The following is an 11,926-nucleotide window of genomic DNA, read 5'->3' on the forward strand; positions in this document are numbered from 1 at the left end:
CTGTTATATATATATATTTTTACCTTAATAGTCATGTTCAGCCTTTACAGTCGTACAAAATGTAGGATGGTAAGTCAAGATTAAACAAATGCCATTTCTATACACAGACTCTGCCCTGTGACGCCTCACCACTCATACTGACGAAGTTTAAATGCCAAACGTTTGCGTTGAATGTTCCACAGGGATTGAAATTCAGTAATCAGCACTCGTCTATAATTCTAAAGGTTATGAATTGTTTTAAAAAGAATTTAAAAAAAAAAACAAAAGTCTTTAAATTGGCGGTTTGCTCTTTGAATTTGGGAGCTTTAGTCCCGAGAGCTTGATTTTTTAATAATATAGTGATAAATGCAACTATCAATCCAAACTCCTGACAGGGTTTATACAAAAGAGTTGGGCCAAACTAAAAGGCCTCTCTCATTGTGGCTCTGTGCATGTGGCTGTGTAAAATGAAACTGGCCTACGGGCACAAATGAAGGTACTCGCACCAATGATAGAAAAGAATAAAGTGTCACTTCTATTTACTGCAGAGAAGTGCTGCAACTACAGCTGTGTTTTCCAAAACAACAGTCACTCAACGCTGAGGATGACTCCGACGGAGTGTTTGAAAACACAGTAAACACTTCCTACGGCACATGCTTGTTTTCAGCCTGTGGTATTCAGCAATGCACGCATGTAATGGACACACTCATCTATACATAAAAATAATAGGATTATTTTCATTTCTTCAAAAGTAGAAGGATTCAGATATTCACATTTCTCAGGTTAAACTAGAATTCAAATGCCTTTATAACAGCATTAACTAATTGTCATATATAAATATATATATATTGCTCCCTGAAAAGGTGTGACTGCTGAAATCCTGCAGAAAGGGTTAAAAAAGGACGGTGTTGGCAAGATGTCAATATCTTAGAAATATTTTTATTTGATTTACAAATCTAAAACACAACTTTTTTCTATTTTTTAAAGATCTGTTTTGAGGGGCCACGTGTAATGACACAAAGAGCCAGATCTGGTCTGAGGGCCTTTGGTGATTGAGTCGTGCAACAGAAGATATGTGGAAAATAACATTCAGAATCCTAATAGGATTGACTAGATTGGAGATAAAACAATGGAAATGATACTCAACATCAAAAAACACACATAAGGTGCAATATGTTTAATGGGAACAGTGCAATAATGAAAAAAATGTGTGTATATAATATTGTATTTGTATAATTCTGTTAGCACTTTTAAATCTAGTTGTACCTATTGACAATAAAAAATATATTCTATATTATTTTCTATATTATACCCCACAGTGAGGTCATAAAATTGTGCATGAGGGACACAAGAATACCAAAAAAGTTTATTTGTAGCCTATATCTGTAAAGTAATAAAAACAGTGACTCGTGAGGGAAACTTTCTAAACACTATATCTGGGGTGTCAAATTCATTCTGGTTCAAGGGCCAAATAAAGGTGCAGTTTGACCAGAATTAGGCTGCACATTGTCGGCGAGGAAACAAACCATTTCAACATTATTTGCCCTGGTTTGCACTGCAATAAATCACAGATATCAGTTCCTGTAGGATCTTCTCTTTTAAAATCCTTGATTTTGCAATACATTTTTTGAGTGATTTGAGAGAATTTTCTGGGATTGTTGGTAAGAAAATGCAGGATTTTGGAAAAATGTATTGTATATTTGGATGGGGTCAAATATAAATTATTTGGTAATTTACACAGTTTTTTCTGTCATTTTTACTTTCTGATCTGGGCCAAATTGGATGATTGAAAGGGCTAGATTTGGTCCCCGGGCCTTGAGTTTGACACTTGTTGTATATTCTTTCAATTACTATTACAGTAATATCATGAATATGAATAGAACACTTCCTTATTTTTTTTTTTAAAAAAATAGAAAAGTAATTCAAATGCTTAAGATGAATTAAACTGTAAAATCACCATTTTTTTTATTTACATTCTAAGCAGAACTCCCAGAGTTGTTTCTAGATTTGTAGGAGTTCTATGTAATTTGGGGGGGGGGTTACAAAACTCCATGGAGATATTTTTATTTGGTTCAATGGTCCAGAAACCTATCAATCATTCCCATAATAATGGTCGGCTGACATCATGAGTCCAAAATACACCTGAAAAAAACTTGCCATATCTATTCTTACATATATTTTCGTGTTTCATCACTCCTCTCAAATAATGCTGAGTACTCTCATGTTTTGAATTGAAGTCGACAGTATTCCATTCTTAGGTTATGTATCATGCCATCAGATTAACCCTGCTTATTCTGAGGTAAATGATGCGTAAAGACAATGTCAGTGTTGTCATGTAAACGCACTCACACACCTTTTTCCAATGGTTTTGGCTGCCATTGTTGGCTTTATTCCTCTCTAGCACAGCAGAAGCGTGCTGTTTATTGTTGGCTCCATGCACAGCAGAGGTGAGGTGAAATAAATTTAGCTCTTGGAGGTATAAGTCTGTAGCTGCCGCTATCCCTCTCACCTCGCCACTTTTAGCAGACCGTGGCTGATTTCCTTCCTTGCGTGACTCCAGAGTGTAAACACAGAGCCTGAATGACTCATCACTATTTCTCACTTCCACAGTCTGATATAAACCGTGAAAGGGTCAGGGTCATTGCAGGGTGGTGAGTGGGTGGAATTGGTGGGTGGGTGGGGCAGGGGGTTACACTATGTCTCCCCATAAGACATTGTCCATTTTTCAAATAATTCACAGCTTCCTGTGGCCAAAGTCGCTCGCTGCCCACTCTTGTCTGGAAGAAAGAGAAAGAGAAACACTTTTAGTAATTGGGGGAGAAAGAAAGAAGGAAGGGGAAAAATTCCAGGTGATAGATTACCTTCACAGCCACTGTGCTCTTGAGCAAAATGGAAAGAATGCGGCAGAGATGAGCCTGAATCTCTGTACCCTTATACAGGACACAAAAAAAGAGTGATGTTAGAGATGAGGAGGGAGTTTATCAAGTAGTTTTAGAACAACACGTATAGAGTATATGATATATAAGTACTGTTACTGGATTGAAATTGTCCTCAACTACAAATACAAGTAATTCATACATGAAATACTCAAGAAAAAGTAGCTCAATTAAAGTAGTAGTACGCAAAGTAAAAGTTACTAGTTACTTTCACACAAAAACAAAAAATATATAATTTAGAAATGTGACAAAATACTTTACTTCTTTAAACGTACTTAAGTACAAGTCAAATTACTATATAGGAATATACTCAAAAGGTACAAGTACCCATAAAAGTAACTCAAATACTGTAACGTGAGTACTTGTAATCCATTACTTTCACCTCTATAATTAGGACTTTGGAACTGAATTTGACGAGGTCTGTCGCCTTGTTTAGCCCTTCGTTTTGTGCAGGGTGGTTGTGATGGGAGGGACGGATAGCGACTTCCTCTCAGGCACCGAGGAGAAGAGGGGCCAAATACAGTCCAACATCAATCACATTGCTCTACACTGCTCTCTCACGACCATTGTTACAGAGCTAGGCCAGCGGAAAAAGGCCATAGTAGCAGGTGGAAATGAAAACCATCCCATAGAGTCACTGGTATAGTTCCTCACTAGATCATCCCAATGTTCACATATAGACAGCATGCAGAGACAGACATGCCTAACAAATATACTGACATATACAGTATAGAGTAAGAGAATATGTAAGCCTGTATGAAATCCTATCTATATTCTAAAGCTCTGTATTCGCACTGATTTACTGATGTGTTTAATACCACAGTAAGCATACAAACTAATAAAAAGAAACCTTTACATTTACTCAGATAAACTAATTAATAAAAACATTGATTTGTGAATCACAGAGAAAAACTTAAAAAAACAAATTACATTAATTTTTCAATGCATGCATGCTGAAAAGGACAATTTAATGAGGCTGATTAAAGTCCCTGACAGCATGTGCATAAACCCATTCTAATAAACAATATTACCTGCTGCACTGTAAATATTTATATTTATTTATCATATTTATCCTGTATATTTTCCTTCTCCTTTATTATCCATCATCCTTTATATTTATTATTATTATTATTATTATTATTTATTATTATTATTATATTATTATTATTATTGTTGTGTTGTTGTTGTTGCTGGCTATTATTGTTGTTTAAAAACATTCTGATTCTCATTCTAATAAAGCCATGTTTGAAAGTCTCTTTACAGAAGGAAAGAAAATATATAATAAAGATATAAAGACCTAAGAATAAAATAAGCTCTCTATTCATGTAACACACATGATGTCAAACTCATTTTCGTTCTGGGGCCAAATACGGAGCAGTTTAATCTTTAGTGGGCCACAGCTTTTATGCTGGAAAACAATCATTTCAACATTATTGTGCCCCATAGTTTACACTCCCACGTATACGTGAAATACAAAGTATGTAAGAAACCGACAATATCCAAGCAATAAGTGATAGCTATCAGTCCCAACAGGGTCTTCACTTTTCCTAGATTTTCTGACCAATTTCCATTTATGTAAGGGAAATCAGAATTAATTTATTAATCTGCGCACTAAGGGAAATATTATATCATTATATGAGGAAAATTTAAGGACTTTTGTGAGAATATTGAGTTTTTTTTCAACTGTTTACCCTTAAAAATCAAGCAATCATGCCATATAAGCACCGGGAAAAACTGAGTCTCTGCAAATATTGCTGAGTTTAATTTACACAATGATTCATGTTTTCTCTGTAATTTTTTCTTTCTCCTGTGGGCCGAATTGGATGCTCCAAAGGGCCGGATGTGGCCCCCGGGCCATGAGTTTGACACGTGATGTAACGTGTACTTAGTCACTGATGTTTTATCTTCTAAGGAGTCAAAGAACTCTACAAATTAAAACTAAATTGACATAATAAATACATGTAGGGTTAGTTTTTTTTTTTTTACTGCTTTTTCTTTGAACTATTTGTATTTGGCGAAGTGAAAGTATAGAACACAGTTGTTTAAGATTGTGTTTTAATTTGAAAATAGATACTTTACATTTGAAATCAGTAATTTAAAAAAATATAATTACTATAGACATTTAAGTCGATCCCACATGGGGGTCCCGACCCCAAGGTTGAAAAATAATGGGTTAACTTATAATAATTCATTCATCTCTTGTTCTTGTTTTTGCTTTGTGCTAGTTTTTTCTCTCCCATTCTCTGTGTGTTCCTGATTTCTCTCCATGGCGCTGCCCACCACACCCGCCTCTTCACTTGGGATCACAGCATAAACCTGGCAGGATCCCTGTCACACACGATGCCCATGCGTGTGATGCTTCGCTGGGACCCCCCACTTACTCAGGAAATGCTCTCGGCCTTTTTCCCACCCTAGTGTTCCGCTGTGGAAAGCTGGGCATTACAACCGAATCCAGTTACCATCCCAAAGCATTCCAGACTGATTCCAACCACTGCCTGCTTATGCATTCCCACAGACAGCAAGGATATTTCCTAATTTCCAATCAGCTGGAATACTGGGTATCACATGGTGAACTATGGCAGAACAGAAGAGTTTAAGCTTCAAAATAAGCCATTACCCCCTCACACACCCCCTTATTTTCATTTAGTTTGTGGTTTGTCTGTAGGTGGATTGGGTTATGTGCACATTAAAAATAGTATACCTACTCTGGATAATTACTATAAGGGACAGGAAGAACTTATTGCACCAGTAATATCTCCCATTGTGGTGTTTTCATTTGGGAATTCTCAATAGTTTTATGTTTTTTTTTTTTTTTTTTTTGGTTTTCCAAGCAGCTTGCCCCAGGAAAATCCCCTACAGATTCAGGAAAAAAACAACTATTTTGTGGGCTATATGTAAACACTAGCATACATGCTGCGTAAACACATAAGTATAAACCATTGTTGCCCCATGGCCACCCATCAAACTGCCATCAGGACAGTATCACAGAGCCAAACCTGCAGTGGAGCCATGTGACCTGTGTCTGCCCTACTACTGTCTTTTGTGTTCTCCATTGTGGTTTCTGCTTCAGCTCTCATTATTGACGTCTCTCTCTGCATTGCACAGACAGCGATGGACCGAACCTCAGAGGTGATAGGGCACCAAACATGTGAGAGGGAGAAACAGAGACGCATCTAACCAGTGGTTCCCAAATAGGGGTACAGGAGCACATTGCAGGGGGTACTCAGAAAGTTTTAACAATTCATTTAAAAATAATCAGGAAATGATCCTAATTAATTTTAGGCAATTTTTTTGGACAAAACACAAACTAACAGCAATATTTCTAAATGAAATACTATATTTATTTGTCATTTATTGAAACAGGGTTATTTGATGCTGCAGAGGCCATTTTATCACATTTCTGACAATGGGAGACAATTATTAGCTACATTTTACAAAGAAGACTGTATTTACTTACTATTGAAGTAATCACAAAAAAGTAGTTTAACTAAATTCCATTTATTGTTTTGAATTTAAGGCTTAAGGAACCAATGTTTAAGACATATTTATGGCTTTAGGAAAGCATCTATTCTACAAATAAAAACGTGTATAAAATTATGGTGAGGGTACTAATGATATGAAGATGGGGTTACACAGGATTTAACAAAAATGCAAAGGGGACACACGGGACAAAAAAGATTGGAAACCACTTTCTAACCTATAATTCAACCAATTTTTGTTTTTGTTTTGTTTTGTTGCTTTTTGTTTTTGTGGGTTTTTTTTGGGGTTTTTTTTTGGGGGGGGGGGGGGGGTTTAATAATACTGCTGACAGGCGATCCAGTATCAGTAGACGCCAGTTTCGCCGCTGGACTATTTCTTAAAAACAAGAAGACATGGTTTCGATAATGCACTCCAACAAGGCTGAATAATCATTGGACAACAACAATGAAATTGTAACATAGTTTAATTTTCCTTTGTTTTTTTTTTTTTTGTTTTACTTCTAAAATATATACAAACAAAAAAAGATCAACTCTCACATCACAATCCAATCTCTCTATTTAATAAGTTTTGAAGGCCACACATAAACTGCACGAGAAACCAAAAACTACGTCCAACACTTTCAAAGCCGCAATGACAAGAAATTAAATGTTTTTATAAAAATAGGAGAGAAAAAACAAATTCAACAATGAAAAACATCAACTTCTTGTTTATGAAAAAACACTATATAGCTTATACTAAAACTCCCCCAGGGCACTGAAGAGGTTTGCAAATTAAAGAAAAATATTCTGTGCAAAGCAAACCTCAAGCACAAACCACATTTGGGCTATAGAGAATTTTCTAAAGTTACTAAATGATATCCTATGTGTCAAATTCTGTGGTACTGCTTGTGATCACAAAATAAACAGATCTTCAATGCTGCTTATTTTTGGAGAGGAATTTGCCAGTCACGGCCTGTCAGGAGAGACAATTTTCAATATTCAAACAAGCCTCAGCGTCGACAACTTTGAGTCTCAGAAGGAAATGAAACATCAGGATTATAGTCTGACACATGTCTGTCTTTATTTTACAGTATACGGCTCCACAGGGACAGAAGTGAGGAGATGCTGATAGACACAATTACAAATAAACAGTGATTGTCAGCATGACTCATGCAGAATAGCATGAGTAGTGATGTTTGTGAAAGAAATATCACATTTAGAGAGAGAAAAAAGGAGTATTGTCCAATAAAATAAAAAAGTTTATAAAGACAGATGAGTCCCAGGTGCAAACCATATTGACTTTTTTGTTTCCTCCATTTAAAAGAACTCCCATCTTACAGGTTTTGTTTGGTTTTCTCAGCAAAAATATTACTGCTGTGCAAAATTCATTTTAACACAATATTATGTTGAAGCTGGTGTGTTGGTGCAGGTGTGCAGCACTCAGACTGGCACCATTATTAACTGGCGATTAAAAAAAACAAGAACTCCAGAAAAATGACTGCATTATTATTATTATTACACACCAAGATTATGAAGTCACTATATTTAATTAAAAAAATAATAATAAATACTTCTCAATGATATGTAAAATAATTTTCTCAATCAAGAATTCTCATATTTGTTTTTCTTTTTCGATGGGTTATTTTTATTCATCTGCCAGCAGGTCAAAAATACCTAATAATCTAATACTACGGAGGTAGCTTTGTCTTTATTAGTCAATTAAAAATAAATTAAAAAAAAAATGTGTGTGCATTTGAACACTTTTTTTTTGATTGATAATATTTATTTTTGATTGAAGGAAAAAATTTTTGATAGAAAAGGTTTTTCTTTTGATTTTTTTTTTTTTTTACCTCTATATAATACTTAATCCTGTAATGATTACATATAATATTGTCATAATTTCAAGAATAAAGATTTAGTTGTTTTTAGCTTTAGCTAGCGTTTTGTTAACGCCATTACAAGTGCAAAAAAAGTCATAATATAAATAATAAATGTGTTAAATTAGAAAGAAAACCTGTGACGCTCACTAAAAATATAGAATTGCATTCTTTTTGCAGTCTTTTCCTCTCTTATTTTGGCTCTCTTTATTTAATTCCCTTTAATGCTCTTCCTGCAAAGACAGCAGATGGAAATTCCATTTGATGTTTATGTTCAATTCCATTTGATCACTGCTCTGTTTTCCACAGTGTCCCATAAATAAAGTAGCTTATAATTAAAATATAGATACATTTGTGTTGGGTATCTTTGTTTTTATTCTCTGGGATGTATAGCATCCAAATAAACACCTACAATTTAAAATACATTTGTTCTGAGGAAATAAGCATCTCTTGGGGGTCAGACGTCCTAAACGTGTCCCCGTGAAGCGGCCCTGAATGAGACCTGCGGCCCATGCATCAAACACGTCCACTGCGCGCAATCAGCGCTCTGCAAGCAATCCCGTCCGCTCTCCTTCACATAAACAGCACTTCAACCAAAATATACACGGCCACCTACCGAGCAGGGGAAAGTGATGAGGGGGTGCCCACCTCGACTTTACACTGTTTTCAATTAAAAAGTGACAATGCTGAGTGATCTGCAGGCGACACTGCAGAGCTGCACAGGATGGACCACAAAAATAAGCTCAGGAAAATGGATCCAAAAACACTGACTCATTACATTTATAGCTTTCTGATATTCTTAGTGAAGCGGATTTATTCGAAAAACAGTGTGAATTTAAGGGAAAGGTGAACAAGCGCAAAAAAATTGAGCTGCTGGTGAAGTAATTGTTATTGTAATAATATTTAAAAAATATGTTATTTCTGTTTTTAATGAAAAAGAGGCTATAATACGATTTTTTTGTAATGCAAAGACACAATGTTTGTTTGTTTTTTTGTTTTTTAAAGTATGGAAAAAATCAGTATGAATGCATACATTTTTGCAAAGGATAATTTTGAATTTCTTAATAAAAATGACTTTAATGAATGCCTCATTATAGTCACATTTCCAACCGATTTTTAGGGTAAATTTATTTTATTTATTTTTTTTTCTTCTTGTTTTGTTTTGTTTTACATGAAAAACAATTACGATTCTGCATTTTTGCACAGTTAGGGTTTGATTTAAAACGAAAAATCAAGTTCAAGTTAAGTTTGAATGAAGGAGATCGATCCTTAATTCAAGAAAATGCTGTGCGGCCTTTGGGTGACCCTCCCTTCAACAAAACTATTACCCTGCAAATGTGTGTGTTTGTTTATGATGAATGAAAAAGAAGTTTGATATGTAAACTAAACGTTGCAGGGGTTTCCAAACTGCTGCATGGGCGCATCATGTACATGCTGTTTATTGCTTTGTTGTATAGAGTTTTTATTTTGTGCTCCAATTGTGAAATAAACAATCAGTGTGTGGGATTAAATTGGAACAAGATTAACTGTAAATCAAATAAAAAATAATCGTAGGCCTGCTTTAAAAAAAAAAAAAAAAAAAAAAAGTATTAGCAAAGAAGAAAATGTGGCACTCTTTCCTATTTTTTATTGATGATGAAAAAAAACTGTCTTGTTGATTAATAACTTTTTTTCGTTAGAATATTAGCATTTCATAATTAGTTTTAAAAAAGAATTTGGTGCGACAAATTTGGAATCTTAATGTGTTAATGCGGTGTATTTGCGTTTGAATTTGCAATAAATGCATCCAACAAGATACAAATGCATAAACATATTAGCCAGTGACAACAATTGAGTATAAACTTGGTGAATTGAATTACAGCAAACCCAGCCCGGAAAGCGTGTGAGGACTGCTCTCTGTGGTGTACCTCCACCTAAGTGGCGCATTCCTGAGGATGCAGCGCTGTCAAATATTTCACGATGGGACGTCATGGAAAAGTTGGTCTGAGATGGAGGGACGGGGGGAAACTCTGACCTCGGCTCTCCAACGTCAGTGATGATGGACACTATCCGCCACCAATTGGGCTCTCATAGCGACACAATATATGTTTACACGCTCAAATTAAGAAAAAAAGATGTATTAATAATATATAGCGATTAAACGGGTTGTTGGATAGTGTAACATGTTTGTGTCTGCAATACTGTATTTAATTGGTGTCCCCATCTTATGTTTCACGCAGTTTTTCACATGTATAAAAGTGGAAGGCAAAAACAGCGCAACAATACAAAATGAGCAGATATCAAGGAGTTATATGATAACCCAGTGTGGGGGAGATTATAGTCCTAATGGGTTGAAGTCAACAGCAATAATTAAATGCAGTGGGCAGCCAAAAGGGACGGGAGCGCGCCTGCCCCCCAGAGCGCGCTGGGTGGTCCGCGGCACTGATAAATGTGTGGCCCTCACTCCACGCGAGTGCTGGTGCAGGCACCGGTTAAAACAATACTGACATTCATTTATCCGTGCTTTTAAATGTCCACTATAACAGCAGAGAGTGTCCGTGGCACGCCTGTCTCCTTTTGAGTTGACAATTGAACATTTTGACAATGATTTGTTTGCCTGCAGCTTCGCCTGTGGCACACTGAAACAAAACGCCACCGTGTCCACATGTTGGGGCGAAGCATTCATATTTTTAAACGGAAGAAATCATAATTGTACACCTTAAATTGTTTTATTTTAATTCAAACGTGCATGTCTATTACTTTGACCCATACAAAATGATTTACGCACGAGCGAGCACCACGTGCAGGAGTCTCATTACGCACAGATCAAAACTTGCGTAAGTTCACCAAATACGCGCATCCTTAAGAAACAGTTACACACACACGTCGAGCTGAAGCCCATAGTTACATAAAGGTCTACGGACGGCAGCCATCACGATCCCTGGGGAACAATACACATATGCAACCTACTGAAACAGTTTGAGGCAGACGGATCAGCGATCCAGTAGCACTTCTGTTCAAAAAAACAAAACACGGTGAAAGCAGCAAAATTGCAGCTTGTCTTTGAAAGACAAAACATTTCTCTTTAAAAATAAATGCATGCTATTTAAAAAAAAAAATGTAAAGCTGGACCAAAATGTGTATTTGTATCAAGTCATTAAAAACTCCTTTAACCCATCTGGTCTGTATTGTGTCACATTTGATGACAATAGAGAGAATAAAACACATCATACGCACCAAACCATTCCTGGATATTTCCACGGTCTTCCCACAGGAGCCGATCCTGAGATCCTCGTCCGAGTTTCTGAGCTCGGCTCAGCTTCCACCTCCACTCCTCCTGCGTCCACGAGTAAATATTATGACTGCATTACACAAACAATATTCATGCGTAAAAACGTCCAACATCTACATGGAGACACAGCGGACAGACGCGCATATCTCAACTTATTAACAAATCTAACAAGGCATTTGCTTCAATTTTTTTATTTAAAGAAGACCAAGGAAAATGTTTACATCTTGCAGTATAAACATCCTGCCCATGTTCCTGTCTATCTTGTACAGAAATCGGGAGGGTGGATATAGACACGAGGCGCATATTCTTTACTAAATGCATTTCTATGTCACAAATTGTCCCAATAAACTGATAATTTAGATTATTTATATTGCAAATTATATTAGGGAAGTTGAACTTGTGGCT

General features: G+C 36.0%; 1 long non-coding RNA gene across 1 annotated transcript; it reads right to left on the reverse strand.

Moving 5' to 3' along the window:
• Positions 1 to 1,784: 1,784 nt before the first annotated feature.
• LOC114457392 (uncharacterized) lies at positions 1,785 to 11,660 on the reverse strand. The gene is made up of 3 exons (XR_003672933.1): positions 11,467 to 11,660; positions 2,841 to 2,909; positions 1,785 to 2,756 (listed from the first exon to the last, which is right to left on the reverse strand). It is a non-coding gene; the product is annotated as an uncharacterized LOC114457392 (long non-coding RNA).
• Positions 11,661 to 11,926: the final 266 nt, after the last annotated feature.

This window comes from Gouania willdenowi, chromosome 3 (genome assembly GCF_900634775.1).
Source record: "Gouania willdenowi chromosome 3, fGouWil2.1, whole genome shotgun sequence".
In the NCBI taxonomy this organism is placed as follows: Eukaryota; Metazoa; Chordata; class Actinopteri; order Blenniiformes; family Gobiesocidae; genus Gouania; species Gouania willdenowi.